General features: G+C 44.3%; 1 protein-coding gene across 8 annotated transcripts in view; it reads right to left on the minus strand.

The window, feature by feature from the left end:
* EHMT1 (euchromatic histone lysine methyltransferase 1) overlaps positions 1–23,591 on the minus strand; it is a 139,670-nt gene extending 116,079 nt beyond the window's left edge. For 2 of the 8 annotated variants that reach the window (XM_080990802.1, XM_080990811.1), the window contains exons 1-2: positions 23,498–23,560; positions 21,351–21,466 (exon numbers count right to left, since the gene is read on the minus strand). The gene's annotated coding sequence lies outside the window, so the exon portion shown is untranslated. Of the gene's footprint in view, positions 1–1,673; positions 1,808–21,347; positions 21,467–23,497 lie in introns of those variants that run through there. The other 6 variants (XM_080990800.1, XM_080990810.1, XM_080990809.1 and 3 more) reach the window with 5 other exon arrangements.
* Between the last annotated feature and the right edge of the window lie 410 nt (positions 23,592–24,001).

Here is a 24,001-nt window from a genome sequence, read left to right on the forward strand (position 1 = left end):
ATATAAGGCAGGCAGGTATTTTTTAATGGATTTTGTATGTACAGCAGTATATACTGAATTCATTTAAACTGTTCATTTTGTCTCTTCTTCCCCACTCCCCCGGGGCTCCTCTAATTCATGCATGTATACCTGCTTTAAGCTAAAGGGTGAAGAATGCAACACAGCAGACGAAGAGGTGAATAATTTTGTCTAGGAAGTTAAAACAGAACAAGCTCCAGCACTCAGGCTGTTTTCCAAGATGGATGCCAGAGGATGAGGCCTGTTTCAACAAGGAACAAAATGAAAGCACAGTTACTTCTGTTTCACCTTATTGTAACCGCAGTATGTTATCCAAAGGTGATTGACCCGATAATGGTGGCAGGCACCTGGGAGACTCATGAAAGTAAAACAAAAGGCTGAAACCAAACACTTCAAAGCTGGATTTGTGAATGGACAGCAGCTCACAAGTGCCTGGCCAGTGCTAGTGAATTTCCCTCCTTATTTTGTGCTTTCCCAGCCGTGTTGCACAGAAACCCTACAGAAAACCATTAACGCAGATGATCCAGAGGAGCACGTGGGTTTTTAAAAAGTGTTAGTTTCACCTGGGCCTGCAAGCCTAAAATAGCATCAATTTTAAGTGTGACTGAAATACAATCAACTGTGAACACTATAAAAGGCACAGATGACTTGGTGGCAACATCGCTCAGCTCTAAACTAGGTCCTCTTTGACTTCAAAGCCAGGTACATTTAGAATTGTTTTCTAAACATAACAGATTCTAACTTCAAGTGTACCACACTTCTATCAATACAATCAGGAAATCAAAGCCAAGACAGGCCCATTAAAAGTCATTGTACACACAATTTACCTTTTATTTACCTTCATGCGAGGAAAACTATTTACCATACAAAAGAAGGTAGCCTTGCAAACCTCATCCAGGATAATAAACCAACTTCAAATAAAAATGTTTGGCACCATAAGAGCTTGCTGCTCCATCTCCAATACTGGGCATATTTGGAATTATTGTTTGAGTAAAACAGAAAACCATTTATACTTTTAAAATTAATACACAGAAGCCATTTTGAAGGGATAAGGTCCAGTTAAAGCAATTATGTCAAAATCCTGCATTAAAAAGCAACATGCCTAACAAAGTAGCCACAAAATCCCCTAGAGCCCTAGTTTGTTTGTCTGGCTGGTTGGTTTTAGTTACCTTGTGCTATTTACTCTTTGGAGCTCTCAAAATACATTCTTGCTGCCCCTTACACAAAAGGTTGAGAACAATGTAATTTGCAATGGACAAGGAAAAGGTTATAGCAAAGAAGGAGAAAAGCTGGGCAGACAGAACAGCAGGAGCAGCAGCAGCAACCAACTTGCTGCTTTGAGCATGGCTTTGCCTGCTTTGAGGCATGACTCCATAAACGTTTGCAAGAGCAGCTTGCCTTCAAGTAAAACAGAAGCATGCCTCATAATTCAGAGCCTGCTCTGCCATTCAGTGCAAATGGAAAAGGTTCCAGGCTACAAGGACCCCCTTCCAGCAGAGTAGATAAAAGGATCTGATAACAGAAAGGCACTGCTTTGCTGCTAGAGTTATTTCAGTACAGAGGCATTTCCTTCCGAAATACCCTCCCAAGGACAAGGGTGGGGGAGAGAGAGAGAGAAACCAGCCCTTTAAAATATAACTTGGAAGTGCTCATACCTCAAGTCTGTCTGTGCAGGCCTTTTGGGATTCTTGTCAAGGCGTTTCAGAGGCCTAATCTACTCCCTCCACGCGTTCCAACCAAAGCCACAGTAGGTGCTTAGGAGCATGCTCTGTAGTGCAATCTCGCAATGCCCCCAGAGGCCCAATGATTGCATTACCAGTCAGAGAGGAAAAAAAGGAGGAAGGAAATTGAAGGAACAGGAGAGACAGTATTCCTTGCAAAGAGTTGGGAGGGGTAGTTTTATACACATTATAGAGTATTTGGTTCTCATACCCCCACAGACCCTAAAATGCATCTTAAAAAGAAGTAGACGACCAAATCGTGATGCACACTTATAATTACACACAAAGACAAAGCTTGTCAAGAAACAAAACCCATTCAAGTTAATTATACAATATGCATTCCTCCCTGAGTGAAGAAGGCTAAAACAAATGAATTCCGCCATGCTCTTTCTCTCTGAACCAATTCAAGGTTATTTCTGGAGCTTCAAATGAAAACGGAAAAGCTCAGACATTTGAGGACAAAGTCAACTCCCCAACAATATGCGAATAAATATTCTTCCTGTGTAAAAAGAAGAGCATCAGTCATATAAATCAAGCCAGCTTTCTCTGTGACATAAGACTGTGGGTCTTTCTTTATGGTTCCCCCCCCCCCAAAAAGCTTCTAAATTCAGGTGTTTCAATCAACCTCTGTAGTTTCTATGACAACATGGATTTGTAATTCTTTAAGAGGGAGGGAGAGGGAAACAGTATTAAAAACAAAACAAAACCCAAGAGCATGCAATTCAGCTTGCTTAAAGTTTTGAGGTCACTTTCAGGTGTTTGCCACTTTTCAACAGCATATCTCTGAACGAAGCTATGATCTTATGTCACTTTACAGATAGCACCTGGTACAAAGTAGACTAGAAAAATGTTGTCTGGGGAAGCTATTTCCAACATCCAGCATGGATTTATTTTGCAAGATGCTGTTCCCTTGGACTTACACTTTTTCCAAAAGTAAACAAACAAGTTTAGGAATCAATCCCTCTTCCTAGGGAACTATAGCTCCATAAGGGGAATAGGAGTCTCCTAACAACTCACACCAGGGACGTGGGAAGCGCTGTGGTCTAAACCACTGAGCCTCTTGGGCTTGCCAATCAGAAGGTCAAACCCCACGATGGGGTGAGCTCCCATTGCTCGGTCCCTGCTCCCGCTAACCTAGCAGTTTAAAAGCATGTCAAAGTGCAAGTAGATAAATAGGTACTGCTCTGGCGGGAAGGTAAACAGCGTTTCGTTGTGCTGCTCTGCTTTCAGTGTTCTATTGTGCCAGAAGTGGCTTAGTCATGCTGGCCACCTGACCCGTAAAAAACGTCGGCTCCCTCAGCCAGTAAAGCAAGATGAGCGCCACAACCCCAGAGTCATCTGCGACTGGATTTAATTGTCAGGGGTCCCTTTACCTTTATTAACAACTCACACCACTATCAACAAACTACAGTTCGCATGAAACTTTGGCGAAAGTCATGACTGTTTACAATGGCAGACTTTAAAAATATGGCGCAGATGGGACCTAGGCTAGCTGGCTTCTATACATGGAACTGGGGACACCATCTTGTCCTTCACCTCAAGCAGCTGGGCTGGTCCCAAGAACATTATCTCTTTTATGTCTAGATTTGGCACTGTGTAGTTTTAAGGATTCCTATTTAGTCTGTCACTGCTTTGTGCAAATTCCAACTTGAGAAGGCACATCACTTTCACAACAGGCTCAACCCCTTCCACCCATCCCTTCTTCATCTGTAGAAGGATTATAAGATCAGTGGGTCCTCTTTGACCCTACTGAGGCTTAATTCTGTTGAAATATAAATCATCGCTTACAGCAAGAGCACATTTTCAATGTGCTGCTTCCATCTTTTCAACCAAGATCAGCATTTTGCAAGCAACAACATCCGAAGGGCAAATGGGTTTCAGAAAAAAAAGGCATTGTTTTATGTGTAGGAGAGGATCATAGGAGTAAACAAATTAATCAGCTTAGATGAGTTTTCAATATGCAGAACATTTTTGTTTTCATGGAGGGGATTTTAGGACACAGTAGTCATGGGGGGGGGGGACTCCCCACCACCACGACAACGCATTCACCAGTGAGTCCTTTTTGCAACTCACTGCCAAGCCCCGGGTCCCAGGAGCCACATGGCACCTAGTTTCATATCCCAGTTTCTAACACTGCTTCCAATGAAGGTAGCCAGAGTAAAGTCCAATGCGAAGATTTCCTCACTCCACTGTCAGAGGATGTAATGAATGATAGCTGCTGAGAATTGTAAGTGGGGAGAGTGCTATTGCACTGGAGTCCTGCTTTCAGGCTTCCCACAAGTAACTGAATGTCCACTGCGAGAACAGGATGCTGGACTTCATAGGTCTTTAGCTTGATTCAACAGACTATTCTTATGTGCTTAAAGCACACGTGCATTAGGCTAGCAGCTAGATAAAAATGGACAGTATTTGATAGTAGTAACACATTATGGGGCTACCGAGGAGTTTCCTTGTGTACTGTAACAGACAGCTTTTCCATTTTGGAAGCTACCTAATACCTAGTCAGACCACTGGCTTATCTACTTGTGTATTGTTCAGTCCAGAGGTTCCCAAACCATGGTCTGTAGACCACCTGGGATCCACTGTATGTTTGCATTAAAATATTAATATCTGTTTTAATTATAATAAAAAAATCCTTCCAGTAGCACCTTTAAGACCAACTAAGTTAGTTCTTGGTATGAGCTTTCGTGTGCAAGCACACTTCTTCAGATACACTGTGGTGTCACGTACATAGCTGGGAGCACTGATGGCATGTGTGTATCTGAAGAAGTGTGCTTGCACACGAAAGCTCATACCAAGAACTAACTTAGTTGGTCTTAAAGGTGCTACTGGAAGGATTTTTTTATTTTGACTATGGCAGACCAACACGGCTACCTATCTGTAACTGTTTTAATTATATTTCTATTGTTTCTTGCATTTCTTGTATTGTACAGTGGTACCTTGGGTTAAGAACTTAATTCGTTCTGGAATTTGAATTCTATGGAAGGCAAACTGTGATGAAATAAAGCACTACAAATTAAAATTCATACAGCATCTAGCACAGTGTATTACAATTGCTCCAACAGGCAGAAAAATCACTACATGGTCCAGCAATACCATTAGCAATTTTCAAGCGGACCACAGTTGGTGGATCTTGAGAAGCACAAGTCTACAGTGATCAGGAGTGCTTCTCTGGGGTTCCAGACAGGAGTCTTTCCCAGCCCTACCTAGGAGATGCCAAGCAGTGACCCTAGGTCAGTGTTTCTCAAACCTGTTTCTGGACAATAACTCCCATCATCCCTAGCTAGCAGGATCAGTGGTCAGGGATGATGGGAGTTGTGGTCCAACAGCTGGGGACCCAAGTTTGAGAAACACTGCCTAGGTCCTCCTGCATTCCAACAGACATGTTCTACCACTGAACTGTTGTCCTTGACCTAAAAACAGAAGTTCAGTCGTCTTGGTGGCGAATAAAGAACTGTATCTAAATGGAAACAGAGGAGGTTGCCTTAGACTGAGTCAGGCCATGAGGTCCCTCATGCTCAGGACTTCCCATGCTGCCTTGCAGTGGTGCTCCAGGGCTGTAGACGGAAGTTTTTCCCAGTAGTACCCAAAGGTGGTAGGCACTGAGCCCAAGGCCTTTAGTATGAGCTCCAGCAGTGAACTAAGCCCACTCTCCATGACGTAGGAATCACGGCAGGAATCATAATCCCTTAATAAAGTTGTTAAGTGTGAATTTGGGGTCACTTTCCTGCAGGCTGCTAGCCAAAGACTGGATTTATTCAGAATAATTATGTGTTGTATGTGCATTTATTAGCATCCTTGTTTAGCTTCCTTCAGCAGGCAAACAAAAAGCATGCCTCCCTCACATAAATGTCTTTCTGTTGCAGACATCTCCCTGTTTTTACATATTTCTGATGAAAATCATTATTATTAAAATTTTGTAGCACCCTTCATCTATAGATTTCAGGGCAGTTTTCAACGTAAAATCATCAAGGAACATGTAAAAATCATCAAGGAGCATACAGATAATGTGTCCCTGGAACAAAAGAGAAGCAAAGCTTTCAAAAGTTTCAGCTCTTTCCCTTGCAACATTTCCCCCCTAAATATACATCAACGGCACTGAACAAGGTTAGAGGACCAGAGGTACTGTAAGAAGGAGGTTCTGGGTTGGAACACTCTGAGCTAGGGAATGCTAGCAAGTTAGACTGACCTTTTCTCCTGGAACATAAAGCAAAAGGGTGGGGAGTGTAAGAAAGAGATAAAATTGCCAGGGAGATGACTACAGCTCCTGTTTTCGAGACATTTTTTTAAAAGCCCTCTTGGCATAAAGAGGACTCATCACCACTCATAATTACAGTCCTCAGAGCTATAACGTAAGAATTTAAGATTGTCATCAACTGGATAATGAGCAGCTAAAGGAGTTAAGGGACTGCAGAAAAGGCCACAAGCCTCCAATGGTCCTTATTAGGCAAGTAATGACTGAAGACAAGGCATCGCCTAGCCTATTTGCCACTTTCCCTTTCTCCTTAGGCGTTTTAAGCACCCTATTATCCTGTCTTCCTCAGGGTGATAATCTTGGCAAGAATGGCTATTCAGGAGATTCACCTTGAGTGAATCAGGGAACATCACTATTTTTCACATGTGCCTTACTCAGCGCAATCTAACAGAAATTGATGGACACAATCATCATCTTGTTACATTATATTATTATTATTATTATTAACCCACCCTTCACTTTAATGTCCTAGTCATTGTCCTCATCAAACCTTTACTGGCATGACTTGCAAACATTCAGAATAAATAAGCCGCTGTGAATTTCCTAGTGTGGGTTACAAAACTAAAACCAGTTTAAAACAACTTACCATCACAAGGATAAGGTGGGTCCTAAAAACATACAACTCAAGTGTAAAAAACCAGTGTTAAGGGGGTGCCCCTTCAGAATTCACTGGAAGCTGTATAATGAAGGTGCCAAATGAACCTGTGTGGGAAGGGAGCTCCACAATTTAGGGGCTACCACAGAGAAGGCCCTCTCCTGGGGAACACACACCCCACCGCCATCTCTGAGGGTGGTGGAACTACCAAGAGGGCCCCCTCTGCCAATCTTAGTATTATAGTGTAGGAGACAGTCTTTCAGATATTTGGGGCCTAAATCGTTTAAGGCTTTAAACACTAACATGAGCACCTTGAATTTGGTCCACAAACTCCAAGTGACTTAGGAAAACAATTAAAAACAAGAGTATGGATATTTGCACTCTACCTGCATTTCATTTTCATCTCATATTCTGAAGTCTGCCCAGTTAGCTTTTAGACCTTGCTTCAACCGGTTGTTATCATAGGGTAATTTCACCATAGGGTGAAATTATCATACCCAATTAAGCCATGCCCAGTAATTTAAGCGGGTTTAACCTGCAGGTGGCTAACTGTGGGTTGCAGCCAATGCTAGTCTTACTCAGGGTAGACCCACTGAAAATAATGCACATGACTAACTTAGATCCATTAATTTCTGAACTGTTGACAATGATTAACCACCACCACAAAACCCGGCCCAGATAAAATTACTTCAGATCATAATATTCTGCAAAAAATATGGCTTAACATAAAATTTCAAAATTCAAAACAAACAGAGCCCTACTTGAATTTGCTTTTACAGGAAGTAATTGTTTTCTTGACAATATTGTATATGGAGCAACCAGTTTTCCCAGAATTAATTTCTATAGTCAGCTGCAATTCTCAGCTATTTTGCCATTATGACCAAGTCTCAAACTTTATTAAGCCATTATTTCCAATAAGAGTAATGTAACTTTCCAGTTTTGAGCCACCGACATTCCAGTTTTGAGCCACTGACAAGGATATATATTCCTTGTATTCTTCCTTTAAGATAAGTGACATATAGTTCAGCAATATGGGTGCTACAGGTGCTATGGACTGGAATTCCAAGACTTGGGAAATTGACCTTCCGGTTCGCTGCAGAGGCAATGGTGGCGCACTCCGTGTCGTCTGTCTAAACACGGTTCAGGCTGATAGAGCCTTGGGGGTGCACGCCAGGGCTAGGTGCCCCCCAAAAAAACTCCCCACAAAAGAGTGGGGACTGTAGGGGTCCAGCAGAGTGTACAAACCCGCCGGCCCTGATCCCCCGGCTGCCGTTTTTGCGCAGGGGAAAGGAAGAGGCTTGAGTCCACTCACGGCTCCAGCGAACTCTACAGCCGGAGCCACACACCGCCACCATAAGCAGTGGCTCTCCCAATTAAGAGGTAAAAACCAAATAAGAATAAGAGAAGAAACCAGGTTTAAATTGATTGATTTGGTGAAACAGAAGCCAAAAAGGAAGTCAGCTTCCGATTTCTGCGGACAGGCTCTGCAAGGGGACTTTTTATGAATGGAAGCAGAACATAGTATTTGCAGCTTTGGAGACTTTGTAACAGTTTGACTTTGGACTTTTGAGGGACTCTCTGTCTCTTGGGTACATATTGGCTACAACTGTGTCAAGTTGTCCTTTGGATAAAGGTAGGATACACATTGCCAGCTGGACAGAATTTGACAGATTGATACTTTGGCAGAGTAGAAAGTGAAAACACTTATATACAGTGGTACCTCGGGTTACATACACTTCAGGTTACAGACTCTGCTAATTCAGAAATAGTACCTCAGGGTAAGAACTTTGCTTCAGGATGAGAACAGAAATCATGCTCCGGCGGCACGACAGCAGCTGGAGGCCCCATTAGCTAAAGTGGTGTCTCAGGTTAAGAACAATTTCAGGTTAAGAACGGACCACTGGAACGAATTAAGTACTTAACCCAAGGTACTACTGTACAACAAAATTCATTCAAAAGGAAATTGAAAAATAAAAATAAAAAAGAGATCTTAGATGAAATTATGGAAAAGGAGTTTCAGATACCCATTTTATGCTGCGTTAGCTACTGGGTTATGGCTCGCTCTTTTTCTTTCTTTCTGGGTTATGGCTTTCTTATCAACATACCACCACCACCTTTCACGTTTCATTCCCACCAGAAGGCACGATGTAACACAACAAGTAGACATTGCTGGACATGTCACCACTGTGCGCATGTACACTTCTGTACCCCTATGATTCACCCAGAAAAAGAACAGGAAAGAACTGCATGTTCAAATAGTGCTCCAAATTTTGTCATGTCAAGACCTTTGAAAACCATGGGGAAATTGCAGGAGTCTAAAACTCCTGCAATTTCCCAGGCTAATGGGGTTACAAATGGATTTTTCCTGGAATCAATTAACAGGAAAATGATTGCTAAGCTAGATTCCACTAGCTTTCCATAAGCGGATTTTATGTCATGTGTAAGATCACATAAAATACACAAAAATTACCAGGTAAGGAAATGTCACGGAACTGGAATGACGCACTTTCTGAGTGTACCCAATTATTTCAACCTTTCCTAATAGGACTTGTTTTCCATACCATCCTTGTTTTCCCTCTTCTGAACCCATTCCAATTTCTATAAGGCCACCAAACATTTAAAGCATGTGACTTCCCCCAAGGAATCATGAGAAATGTAGTTTGCTAAGCATGCTGGAAATCATAGTTCTGTGAGAGGGAAACTCAGTTCCCCGGAATTTTGGGGGGAAGCCACATGCTTTAAATACAGTGGTACCTCGGGTTAAGAACTTAATTCGTTCTGGAGGTCCGTTCTTAACCTGAAACTAAGGTACCACTTTAGCTAATGGGGCCTCCCGCTGCCACTGCATGATTTCTGTTCTCATCCTGAAGCAAAGTTCTTAACCCAAGGTACTATTTCTGGATTAGTGGAGTCCGGAACCTGAAGCGTCTGGAACCCGAGGTACCACTGTATGGTGTGCAAGCTGCCTACTTCCTTCTCAAACTGCAGCACCCAGAACTGGACCCAGTATTTAATGAGAGGTTAAGCTACTGTAGGATAAAGTGGAGCTGTTATTGCTATGGATTTCATCATCATTTTTCAGAATTTCATCATCATCACCATTGCTATTACTCATTTCAATTGCTTGATGTCTTGAGGTGACATATTATCAAAAATGTACTGCAATTTGAAAAATGCAATGGAGGGGGGGAAGCCCCATGCTAATAATATTAATAATAATCTATTACTTGTTGTGACCTAAGAAACTATGGTTCTTATTAATGCAGCTAAAAATTACATTAGTCTTTTCTGCATCACATTGCACAACCCCAAGATTCTTTTCACATATAATACTGTCAAACCAAGTCCCCCCTCATCCCATGCATTTAATTTCATTGCCATTACAGTTTTGTTCCCAACTTTGTTTTTGGAAAGGTGTGGCTGGGCCCAAGGCAAAGTGAAGCAGAAAGGAGAAAAACTAGGAGGAGGAACAGGAGAAGAACAACCCGGATCCTGTATTCCCATATTTAACTTCACAAATGATCTGATACCAGGTCATGAGAAACATCTGTAGGAGAATATTTTTAAGACATTCACTCTATAGCTTTTTTTAAAAAAAAGAAATTATGCAACCTGTGTTCAGTCAGACAAACAACAACAACGTGGGAATGAAATAATATTCTATTTCATTGCAAATTAACATGGCTTGAGTGGTCAGATTTCCAACACTGTTTACGAAATATATGAAATAGAAATAGGAAACTATTTCAATTTAAATCAGCCTTTCTTCCTCACTGTTTTAAATTATATACTTTTCTCCCTATATCTACCCCCCCCATCCCAAAAGCTCTTTTCCCTCAACATCCAGCTATATCAACTTAAAGGTAAAGGGACCCCTGACTATTAAGTCCAGTCCTGAACAACTGTGGGGTTGCGGTGCTCATCTTGCTTTACAGGCCGAGGGAACTGGCGTTTGTCCGCTTCCACAGACAATTTTTCCAGGTCATGTGGCCAGCATGACTAAGCCGCTTCTGGTGAACCAGAGCAGCGAATGGAAATGCCATTTACCTTCCCGCCTATTTATCTACTTGCACTTTGACGTGCTTTCGAGCTGCTAGGTTGGCAGGAGCAGGGACCAAGAAACGGGAGCTCATCCCGTTGCGGGGATTCGAACCGCCGCCCTTCCGATCGGCAAGTCCAAGAGGCACAGTGGTTTAACCCACAGCACCACCTGCGTCCCTTATCAACTTAGATAATCCTAAACTAGCCAGACCAACATAGCAGCTTCCTATGCTTTTTTTTCTTTTCTTTGCAGCTTCTCCAGCAAATAACTACCTACTGTGCTATTGTAAATTTGTGCATCAAACCAGTCTCATGATTCAGTCCTAAAGGCAAAAGCACTTACTCCCCCAAATTTGATAAAGTTCCCTTCCATAATCAAACTTCAAACCTTTTTTTTCCCCCTTTCCTATTTCTGATCTGACCTCATAGAAGGGAAAGACCCACCGCCACCATTTCAGTTGCTTGATTCCCCACCCCACCATCAGAGTTTCAGGATTGTCAAGTGTGTCGCATGCCTAATGTGATCTCTGGCTCTGCCTACCCACTAGCCCTATAACTGCCCTCTGCACCATGCTTAGCCCCACAGGCCCCAGTGGGTACCAGATGCCACTAGTTTATGCTAAAACTATAACCCTCAATGCCCGTTCCCTACAAATCCCTCAGCATTTTCAGTTGACAATCAGCTCACTCCAATTTCATCATCTCCCGGAAGGATTCATTAGCGGTAGATTGCCTCATAGTTTTCTCCATCCCTATCAAGAACAAGAATGAACCAAACTATGTATTTTATTTTTTAAAGTTCACCTTAAACTTGAAATACAGTTTGTTTTTCTTAGAAGCAGGGGTGGGGGGCCTTTTTCAGCTGGAGGGCGGCTTTTCTTTCTAGGAAACCTCCCAAGGGCAAAATGCCAGTGGCAGTCAGTGCCAGAGGCTAAACTGGATGAAGCAAGAAAGCTAAATGTTACATGTGTATGGTAGGCTAGTTTCTACCATACACGCCTGAAGGGAATATATTTATTTTTAATTGTAAGGAATTTATTTACAAAATTGTAAGGAAGTAACAAGTGCTACGGAGGGATGCAGGTGGCGCTGTGGGTTAAACCACAGAGCCTAGGACTTGCTGATCAGAAGATCGGTGGTTCGAATCCCTGTGACGGGGTGAGCTCCCGTTGCTCGGTCCCTGCTCCTGCCAACCTAGCAGTTCAAAAGCACGTCAAAGTGCAAGTAGATAAATAGGTACCGCTCCGGCGGGAAGGTAAACGCCGTTTCCATGCGCTGCTCTGGTTCGCCAGAAGCGGCTTAGTCATGCTGGCCACATGACCCGGAAGCTGCACGCCGGCTCCCTCGGCCAATAAAGTGAGATGAGTGCCACAACCCCAGAGTTGGTCACGACTGGACCTAATGGTCAGGGGTCCCTTTACCTTTAGCTTTACCAAGTGCTACAGGTGCGCCGCCACCACTACAGAACATTGTCTGATAGGCATTACAGTGGTACCTCCGTTTTCAAATGTAATCCATTCCGGAAGACTGTTCGAGTTCTGAAACGTTCAAAAACCGAAAACTCAATAGCTGACAGCTATTGCACTCAGGATCTCATACTCCGCAGAAGCCACGTGGCATGTTCCACTTCCGAGGCGTGTTCGAAAACTGAAGCATTTACTTCTGGGTTTACGGAGTTTGAAAACTGAAACGTTCATCAACGGAAACATTTGAAAACCAAGGTACCACACTGTACCTAGAAATGTCCTGCACAGCACAATCTTATGCAAATGTATTCAGATACAAGTCCCCATGCATTCCATGGGGCTTCCTTCCTACCATAGCCTGAAATCCTAAACCCACATAAATGGGACCAAGCCCCATTTAAATCAAAAGGACTTCCTTCTAAGTAGACACGGTTAAGTTTGCACTGTTGAAATGATTAAGACTGCAGCTGTGGTCTGACACTGAATTGCCTGCTACTTCCAGGGTGTTAGCATGGCCGTCCTATAAAATAGGATTAGATTGGCCTAGAAACAGAGACAAATACAATGTGAAGGTCACCTAAGAGAATACTACACTGATCTTTTAATGCAGGGGTCAGCAAACTTTTTCAGCAGGGGGCCGGTCCACTGTCCCTCCGACCTTGTGGGGGGTCAGACTATATTTTGAGGGGGTGAGGGGAGGAATGAAAGAATTCCCATGCCCCACAAATAACCCAGAGATGCATTTTAAATAAAAGGGCACATTCTACTCATGTAAAAACACACGGATTCCTGGACCGCCCAGAGGCCGGATTGAGAAGGCGATTGGGCCGGATCCGGCCCCTGGGCCTTAGTTTGCCTACCCATGTTTTAATGGCTTTCTCATTTAAATAAAAAAGCATTTCTGAAGCTCTCCACATCAAAAGCAAATGCAGGGAGATATGCACAGTATATGTCAATCTGTCCCTCCATCCATTTCCACCCCCACCCCCCATGTCTTTTGAACAGTTGTTTACTGCAGCCAACTGCAGAGAAACACAGTGGCTTAACTTGCCAACTCCCTCTGAAGGATTAGTCTTCCAGTGAGCATGCTCCCACAAGATTTCTTTCTCTTTCTCTCTCCTTTCAGGCATTGCATCCATTTCATGAAATGAGAACGGCAGCAGTGGACATTAAGAAATGCCATTTCAAGAATAGAGTTCACACAACACGTATCAGCCCATAAACAATTCCAAAGTTCACCTTGATGTTCCTTAGCACCATGTGCTATTTACTTCCCAAGGACTGAAAAAACAATCTTCAGTCTCAGATGTGCTTTCCGTCTCATGAAAGCTGTATGTCTTTCGATATAATTCTGTATTTTCTCTTTCTCTCTCTCTAGGAGACTAGCGATTATTTTGTCTGCCCTTGACTTTTTCACTAGACACGGAAAGGTGAGGTTTTTGTTGTTTGGGAGGATTTTTTAAAAACTGATGAACATAGGAAGCTATCTGAAACTGAAGTCACACCAATCAAGCTCTACAGGGTTTCAGGCAGGGAGACTTTCAAAGCCCTACCTGGAGGTACAGGGAATTGAACCTGGAACCTTCTGCATGCAAAGCAAATACTCTGCCACTGAGCTATAGGCCTTCTACAAATCTTTTGAGCACTTCAGTTGGATATAATTTTATTGTATGATAGAAAAACTTAGACCCATTTCCTGGGTCATTCCAAAGGTTTCTCCCTGCCCTTGATGGGCTGATGATGATGATGAGTTTGGATTTGATATCCCGCTTTATCACTACCCTAAGGAGTCTCAAAGCGGCTAACATTCTCCTTTCCCTTCCTCCCCACAACAAACACTCTGTGAGGTGAGTGGGGCTGAGAGACTTCAGAGAAGTGTGACTGGCCCAAGGTCACCCAGCTCTTAACCACTACACCACGCTGCTCCCTTTGACGCCTATTTCTGGACCTCGTTATGAGCCCAGTATGACACACTGCAAACTCTGGGGAAAGGAACTGGGGTTTTTTCCCCTCCCAGTCCCTGGACCAATGGGATTTTTCCTTCTCTGTTCTTTTATTCTGATCTATATTGGTTTCTTTTTGCTCTTTAAAAGGTAACTGCAGAACTGATTATCTTTTAAAGAGACCCATATATATTAAATTAAAGATCTCTAAAAACCTGACTCATCAGTGCTTTGGGGGGAAAGGTGATGAAGTCTGGAAGACATTTATATGTTGGATTCAATAGCTTCCTTAATTTCAACGGGCCTATACTGAGTAGCGCTAACATTGCATATAACCCACAATATTTTACCTTATTCCAATTTGTGTGGATAGTAACATAATAGGCAGTGCTACTTTTCTAGAAAATGAGGTGCCAGAACTCACCATGAACACCTCCCTTGTTCTCTTATAATGGCAATGGTGCCCACGTGAGAGGTGCCGGAACTGAGTTAAGGTGAGTTACGCTGAAAAAACAGGGTTAATCACTATACAACACTAGACTTCATCAGATCTGGGTATAGTCAGTATTTGAATTTCCTGTTTTTGTTGAGACACACAATAAAGTTCTGATTTGGTTTCCTGACAGGTGGGTCCTCCAAGCTTTCCATCACAATACTAAAAACTTCACTTGCAGAAATCGTATCAACTCTTGTGCTGCAGTCCAGCAGTGTCACTTTTGAACAAGAGCCAAGCTTAGTTCCCATTTATAGTGTGCATTCACCATTTTACATTACCTCAAATGTAATGCCCTGGCCAATAGATCTATGAAATTTATTGATTTCATAGCTCTGTAGCAGAGCTTTCCAAACTTTTCATGTTGGTGACACACGTTTTAGACATGCATCACCTTGTGACACAGTAATTCAGCTTTACTAGCAAACTGGAGGTTAAACTAACCCCTTTTAAGCCCCAGGAAGAGCACAGGAAGAGCTTGCATGACACACGTACACACTGCAGATGACACACTAAACGTGTCGTGACACAGTTTGGAAATTTCTGCTCTATAGCCTAGATAGATGGGAAACGGGGAGAGGTTGCAGTACTCATCAGAAATGTCATGCCAAGGGCCCCAAAAGATCCGGCTCCACCCCTGATTGTAACCTGTCAGAAGTCAGGACATCAATAAGAAGATGAGCTGGCCCATTAATCCCCATCTAGGAACAAGCTTCCCTCCTTGAAAGTTGGAAATTGGTTCCTATGGATTTCCTTTTTCAAAGACACTGGCCTAAATGAGCAGTCGATAATACGTGATTGCGTGACAATGGCCATCACCACTTGCAGGCCTAGACACAGAGGAAATGAATTGGAACATTAAAACCCACGTTCATCTTATAATGCCAATGCAAGCAAATTCTCTCCCAACCACCTTAAAAGTAGGGCTAGAAATCACTGGTGGTGTTTGTTTGTTTGTTTGTTTGTTTGTTTGTTTGCAAGGAAAGCAGACAGGTAAAAGAAGAAAACTTTTGTTCGGCCAAGTATCTTTGGCATAAAGTGTTCTTAAGAAATATACTGAATAAATTACAACAATAACAGTAATAGTCTTGACAGGTTTAGGAGGATGCATGAAATGGCAATGACTACGGATATTTTTAAATTGTCACCATTAATTCCCAATCACTATGACCCACTTGATTTTGCATTGGGAATTTCAGACCCACATCCCAGTGATACACTTGACATTAAACACCAGCACTATCCAACTTAATAAACATTTCCTGTGCAACGCAAACCCGTGCATGTTCACTCAGGAAGAAATCCCACTTTGTTTCGGCGAGGCTTACTTTCAGGCAGCTGTGAACAGAACTGCAACCTTCAACCACTGAACTCACCTTTGTGGTTTTCCAAGGGAAATGTGAGAACAGAAACAGCTTAGCACCTTTTCCCTTTCCAAATAACAGATTTGAAGGGATAACAAAGAAAGGCGATGGAGACACACACAGTGGTTTAAGAGTGTAGGAGAAGTTAGGTCTGTTATACAACCACAGAAATGGATACTGGGGAGGGACCAATTCCACCCATGTGATGGCCAGGCTTACAGTCCCTGGCAGATGGCCACCCAACATCTGCTTAAAAACCTCCAATGAAGGAGAATCTACCACCTTCCAAGGTAGTGTATACCATTGTCAAGCAGCTCTTACCAGGGGTTAAGCTCACTGTCAAGCAGCTCTTACCAGGGGTTATATTTGTTTCAAATGCATGGTGTGGACATGCCACTACAACATCTTGAGGGCTCAATGTAGGCAACCTTTAGAGGTTTTACACCCTCACGTATCACTGACCCCTTTTATCAACTTTTGTGTGCATGTGAAGGCTGCCACTTTTGTAGGCGAAGCAGAGAGAGGTAGAGGGAGAAGTAAAGTATGTTTGGTCACCCTGCCGCTACACTGTCTCTTAACCCACACCCAAAACAGTCTTTACCAGCATGGCTTCCCACAAAGAATCCCAGGAACTGTAGCTCGTTAAGACTGCTGGGAACTGTAGCTCTGCGAATTGTCTTCTAATACCTCTTAGAACCCTTAAACTACAGTTCCCATGATTCTTTAGGGAAAGCCATAAAAGTGATATTAACAGTGCTCCAAATGTATGCTGTGAATGTGACCAAAGTCTGGTCTTGGGATGATGAGGTCCGTTTTTGAATCAGGTCCCATTTTCAAGGGAAGCAGCAGGTCATCCAGTGGGGTGTCCAAAGCTGTTTCCTCGTGCATAAAGCATTAAATAAACCCAGACAAGAGAAAAGAAATGGCTCAGGTATTCTTTATGAAGTCAAAATGTGAGAAAGCAATAAATTATCTCACAGCAGGCCAGGCTCAAGTTAAAAGACTGGGAAGGAATAAAAAGCAAGGAGTTCAAGCATTTCCCCATCAGAGATCACCAGTCAAGTTAAAAGGAGGGGGATGTGGGAAAGTGGGAATCCCCCTCACAATCAGCCACAGTTCAGGTAAGTGGTAGCGAAATTACTGGGGGGTTTTTTTAGAGCCAGCCAGCTTGATTATTGCTCAGGGCAACCCTGTGTTTTAACTCAGAAGTAAATCCAATTGGCCACATCCACACTGTCACAAAGCTTTTAATAGCCATGGCTCCCTGCACAGAATCCTGGTGTGGCTTGTTAAGCATGCTGAGAGCTGTTGGGAAACCCACTATTCCCCTCACAGAGCTATCGTTCCCAGAGAATTGATGGTTAAAACTCATAATCACACTGTGCACCTTGACTGTGGGGGACCATTTGCTCCTTTGCCTCAGGCAGCAACATTTATTGTACCTATGAGTCCAGTCAACTATGGCCAATGGCCATGCTGACTAGCATGATGGGAGCTGGAGGGCTTCCACATCCCAAGCTGGAAAAAAAAAAAGGTACATTGTTCCTCTGATGGTTCAGCAAGAGATCACAGCAGAAGATCTGAGAACTACAACTGGAGAAAAGAATCTGTATTGAGCCTTGATTTGCAAATGCCAGTTAAAATACAGCCTGCAGTATCTGGACTAGAGGCAAATGCAATCCATCTCCAAAAAGAACAATTCCAAAATGAGTCAGGAGCTCAGCAGTCATGTTCTCCTGGCCTCCTCCAAATCTGATGGAGATCTCCTCATTTAAGTTGCATCCACTTGGTGAGCCCTGGGATTTCATGCCAATCACTCAAAACAATTGACCCTCCAAACCCCTCTCCTTTCCTGTATGGACAAGCAAGGAATGCATTCCTGTGTTTTTGTCCTCTCCTGCATTCGATTGCAAAGCATAGAATAAGCCACTTACCTGACTATAATCCTAGTCTAGCCACACCACTCCAAATTTCATCCCTTTAAGCTGCATGCTGGCTATTCACATCCACAGAAAAAGACAGGTCTTTTTTTCTGCTGCTTTTATATTTCAATCCACTTTCTGTGTGTGTCCCCCCCCCCCCCCGCTCCATCATTAACATAAGTTGTCATTCATTGGCCTGGAGATGCGCCACTCCACCTGACATAACTGAAAGGGAAAATAAAAGGAATTGGTTCAGCATTGCATGCTCAGGCTTTTGGCCTTAGACAAACTCAGCTCTTATCTGATCAGCTAGGCTGACCCCCTCCCCAAGCACTGAACTCCATGTGAACTATTCCCCACGCTAAGGAAATATTTCTTCACACAGGGCATAGTTAAGATATGGAATTCACTCTTTCACTAGGTAGCAATGGTGACCTATTTAAATGGCTTTAAATGTTGATTAGACAAATTCATGGTTGATGATGCTATCAATGGCAATTAGCCACATTCTACCTCCAGAGGCAGTTTGTCTCTAAATCCCAGTTGCTGGGTACCACAAATGGCTGTTGCACTCGGGTCCTGATTTCAGGCTTTCCACAGGTATATCCAGTTAGCCTCTGTGAAAACAGGATGTAGGACTAGATGAATCTGACCTCATTCAACAGAATCTTATTACACTTTTAATGTGTAAGAAACTTTTATGCCACAATGGTATATTTGCATTGTGATGTAATATGGAATAAAATTAACAAAATTAAAAAAGAAAAAAAAAACTTTTATGCCACAATGAGCTCAGTTATCTCTGAAGAGTTAAAACCTATACCTGACTAACTAGTTGTGAGGAATGGGAGCAAAGCTCATTGGTAAAGCACTTTTTTTGCATTCGGAAGACGAGAGGTTCAATTCCTGGGATTTCCAGCTTAAAGGATAAGGTGAAACAACAGGGAAGACCTCTACCTTGAACCCTAGAGAGCCACTGCCAGTCAGAGTAGGTAATACCAAATTTTCCAGCATCTCCCAGAGGATTGAATGTCTTTTCTACAATGAGGCCAACTATGACACAAATACACATCATCAAAACCAAAGGCCTGCTGCCACACAAACCAGAGCAAGCCCCGCCCTATCCAAAAATGAAAGAACAATGGAATGGACAGGGAACAAAGTAAGCAAGCTGTTTATTTCTTTAGAAGTTGCCCCTCTCAAATGTAGACTATCAGACTATCTAGCTCAGGGAATTTCAACGAGTGTGCCATGGCATCCTGCAGTGCCTTGAATGATGGTCAGGGGTGCCGCGGGCAACAATGGCCTCTGTCCCTCTTTCCTTACCTCGCTGCTCTGATGCCGTCTTGTGTCTCTACCTCCCAAAGGATTGCACGGCTGTTTGTAGAAGCCCTGGCTACATGCTCCACAGGCGAGTGGTGCCTCTGGGGCTGGCCAGGGGGTGCTGGTTGCCAGGAGCTGAAGCGGCCTTAGATTAAGCAAGCAAGTGGGTGAGGGAGCCTAGCCAGCCAGTCCACCAGCCCTTGCTGTTGGGAATGGACAGACAACTGGGAGGCCAGGCAGGCAAGCGCTGTGCTAGCCTTTCTTGTGCTTGCTGTTTACAAGGCCTGCCTGGGAGCCGAGTGCCTGGCACCAAAAGGGAGCTTTTCCGCCACGCAGGCCCAGCGGTGCCTGCAGCTACCACTGCCACCTCTCAAGGTGAGTAAGATGGTGGCCTCGCATTCACCTTCTGTCAGTCTCCGTTTGGCCGCTAACGCTGGGCGCATTCTCTTCCCAGGCCTCTGTGAGGAGGCATGAGGAGTCACCTCTCTTTGGGGTGGAGGGGTAGAGGCTCAGGGACCAGGGGTGGTCATGGTGACTGCCCGCAGGACTCCCAAGGAGAGGAGGCTGAGGGAACACTTCACAAAGGAGGGTGTTTGAAAAAGGGTGAGAAGCTGCCAGCTCTGCAGACAAGGGTTGAAATAACTGGGCTTCTGAATTTTGGAACATGTTTCCCCACAGAGGAGCTGCAGAAGGAATGTAGTTGGTCAAGGGAGCCGTGGACTCAAAAAGACTGAAAACCTCTGATTTAGCTGATTAATCTACTGGCAACCCCTGCCCTAACAGAGCAGGACCCCACTGGCTTATTTGGGGAGCAGGATAAATGAAAAGTGAAAACACCACAACACACTAAAATACTAAAAAGTATTAGCAGTTGTCTGCCATCTTGTTTCAAAGGTATCCTCTCTGTTAACTATGTATACTAATAACATGGGGAGCCCTAAACCACTGGGCGCCCCAATTCTGTGCATATTGCACATACCTTTAAATCCGCCACTAATTATCTGTACGTTCCCACTTTTATCACTGAAACAGTTGCACAAACTTCAGCGGACATGCTCTATATTGCAAAGTATCAAGTACAGTGGAACCTCGGGTTGTGGACGTAATCTGTGACAGAGGCACGTCCACAACCAGCAGCGTTCGCATCCTGAAGCGCTGCGTCAGCGCAGGTGCGATTTGGCACTTCTGCACATGCACAAAGCACGATTTAGCGCTTCTGCGCATGTGGCGAAACCCAGAAGTAACCCGTTCCGGTACTTCCGGGTTTCCTGCACTCCACAACCCGAAAACACGTAACCTGAAGCGTCCGTAACATGAGGTATGACTGTACTACAACCCTAGCCTCCAGTTCAAGGGGAAGGCAGAGGGAAAGGAATCTTTTGTGCATGTTAAACTTCCTGTCCCTGGTGCTACATTTAGAAGCTGCGCTTTTTAATCTCCAGAGATGCTCAGAATTATGACTATGACAGCTACTGAGACGATGCGCTCAAGGAAGTTGGCAAGCACAGTTTTCTCGAAAGATTTGGCACCCATCTTCTTCAGTGTTTCTGAGTGTTCTATAAATGGGTACCAGTATGTTTAGAACACACACACAAACCTCCTCGTGGCTGAAAACCCTGTAAAGACCACTAGTAAAAAGATGCATTGTCTTCTTTCACCTTGAGATAAGTTCCTTTTCAGCCACTTTCCTCCACTCCTGCTCAGGAGCCAAGCAACTTTTAACATGTTCTTCCTTAAGCTGCATACACAAGATACATCTAAAGCACATGGCTTCCCCCCCCCCCAAAAAAAACCCCATGCTGGGAGCTACAGCTACAGCTCCCAGCTTTCTTAACCAACCACCATTCCCAATATTCTTTGGGAGAAGACGCATGCTTTAAATCTACAAAGCCGAAGCCTGGCAAAACCTGATCTGCGTGCTGTGCTGCTGTGTGAATTATTCCCAAAAAGGGCACAATGAGAAAGTCAAAGGAACAGCAGCCCCATATAAAATTGGCAGCGAAACACCCTTCTCTAGTGGTCAGTTTGGCATGTCCTTCTCCTGCTATTTATCATATTAAATGTATCCAAGGCAGAGGCACTGGATCTTACAATGAGAATCGTGGGTCCAACGCTCCTAGTAAGCCAGGCCTGGAACTGAAACAGACGATCTTGGGCAAGTTACTTGAACCTGAGCATGAAACAAGAATATTTATGCAATACTTACTACCTGCACTGTCAGAGGCAGTGTGCTTTTAATACCAGTTACTGGGAAATAGTGCAGGGAAGAGTGGCCGCAGCACTCTGGTCCAGCTTGCAGGCTTCTCACAGGAATCTGGTTGGCCACTGTGAGAACAGGATTTGTTTATTTTGTTTGCTTCTTTCATAAAATTTATACACCGCTTTAAAAAAAAAAAAAACCCTCAATGCATTTTTTAACCTTAATTTTTTGACATATATATATAAAATCTGACTGATTTGGACGGAAACAGAATCAATCTATTTTATGTGATTATGAAAAATTAGAGCAATCAATTGTTTCTATTAAGTGGCCCTGCTGTGTTTGTTAGTATTCCTGTTGCGGTTAGAAGTTGCTCTTGGTTATTTCTATGAGTAAAGCGACTAATAAATATTAGTAGTGTTAATAACACTTAATTGGAGCGTGTATGGGCTGCACTCAGCTCTCACCTGTGGCTCCTAAAAGCTCTCAGCATGCAACAGCAGCCACACCCCAGGAATGGCTGCAACTGGCCAGCTAAACCAGGTGAAAGTAATTAGTAAGTTTCAAACCCTTCCCCAGCATACAAAGACAGGCCCCCATGGATTGAGCAGATGAGAGCAATAGTGGATCCAATGGTTAAGAAGGTGGTTTCTGCACCTGCTGTAAGTGTAGAGGGAAATGAGGGGCAGATGGGGCTGGTCCAGAGTGGAGCCCCCCAAAGAGTTTGATGATGATGCCTTGTATGCCTCCTTCCTGCAACTCCTGAATATAAGATGGTGCCAAACATATTGTTCTGCTTTCCTTTGGACAACATCGGTGAGGGCAGCCCAGGAACTCCCCACAAACTGACCCCAAGGAAGTCGCTTCTGTGCTGCCTACGAAGTAGTTTGACTTTACCCCAGGAGGTGAAATATTTTAGTGGTGGAAATGGAAATGGTTTTAACCACTCTATGTTTATGCTATGAAAACAACAACAACCTTTGAATTAAAGTAAATAAATCTCTGAAGTAAAAAAACATAAATACACAAATACAAGTTCTACCCCATTAAAAAAAAAAAGGAGGAGGGGGGCGGAGCAACAGCTTTAAGGGAATCTGATGCAGGTGTAGCCTCAACTACATTGGCGGAATCGGCACCGTTGCAAGTGCGCTTGTGAAGGACACACCTATAAAGTACACAATTCTTTATAGCGCGGTGGTTCCCACAACTTCGGAACGCCCTGCCCCTTGATACTCAGCGGCCGCTTCCGCTGTGCTATTTTCGGCGCCTGCTGTTAAAAACGTTCCCGTTTCGGCAGCCCCACTCAGGTGCTTAGAAATGGCTGAAGTGACTTTAATGTGCTTTACGAGTCTTAAACTTTTTGTATGTCTTAAAAAGCAAGATTTAAAAAAAAACACACAAACACATTTTATTTTTCGAAGGTTTTAAATTAAACGTGTTTGTGGGTTTTTCTTTAACTTGCTTTTCCCAACCAACAGTAACGAGGGGGAGGGGGGAGGGTTGGCTTCCCCAACCCTTCCCGCCCTCGGCTTGACCCACTGAGAGCCCCTCAGCCTGGACACCTCATAACAGCCCGTGGACCCCGCGCCCTGAATTCAGACATAAGGCGGCCCTGCGTGCGCTTTACCAAAGGCCACACGCAAACAAGCACACGCTCCGTCCCCTCCCCTTCGGCTGGCCCCGCCCCTCCGGCGAGAACCCGGGCCCGAGGCCTCTCCACGCCGACCCCGGGACTCTGCATAGTCTGCCACCGACGGAGGAACCCCGGAACCTGCATAGCAGCCACACCACCCTCTATTCCACCAAGCGCTCTATGCAGGGCTACGGGGGTGGTCATCCTCTCCCGGGCTGCTTTCTCCCCTTGCCCCCCCCCCCGTCGCCCACAATGGAAGCGGCCAGCACGCCGGCTTTCCTTTGGAGGGACTGGACCGAACCATGGGGTGCCGAACCATGGGGTGGGTGCGAGTACAGAACAGCGCGTGTGGAAGCTTCGCTGCCAGGTCGCGCCTGACTTGGGGCGATGCCATGAGCGGCCCCGCTCTTTCCGCGCACCCCGGTCTGCCCCTCGACACCTCTTCCTCTTCCTCCTCCCAGCTCCCTCCTCCTCTTCCTCCCACAGCACCCCTCCCCAGTGAAGCCCCAAAAGTGTTACCAACCTCGGCATCCGCTGTGGCCGTGGCCGGAGCAGCGCTAGAGCGTAACTCCGCCCACTTAGTTTTGCCCCTTCTCCCTTTTGAACGCTCTCAGGCGCGCGCGCCCCGCCCCCTTCCATTCATTCGCTAGGGAGGCTCCCGCTGCGCCTGCGCCGCCTTGCATGGCATGGCAGCGCCCACTGCTCCTTTCTGGCTGTCATGGCGGCGCCCATGAAAACTCCGTTTGTCCGTACAGTACCGCGCCGGGCCAGGAATGCCCACAGATCCAGGAGAAAGGGAAATTCTTGAAGGAGAGGGGAGGAGGGATGTAATACTACAGAATTAGCTTACGTGCTTTCTTGCACAGCGTGGGGTGCATTTTTGTAAATAAAATTTTAAAAATGCATTTTTATTTTTTTAAAAAACGCATTTAAAAAAAAAAAAGTTGCATTTTTTGTTCTGCTTTCCCAAATCGACCTCACCTATGCACAGCTGTCACTTTTTCCCTTTTCTTGCGAGGAATCCTAT

The sequence above is a fragment of the Podarcis pityusensis genome (assembly GCF_964106645.2).
Source record: "Podarcis pityusensis genome assembly, chromosome: Z".
Taxonomy (NCBI): domain Eukaryota; kingdom Metazoa; phylum Chordata; class Lepidosauria; order Squamata; family Lacertidae; genus Podarcis; species Podarcis pityusensis.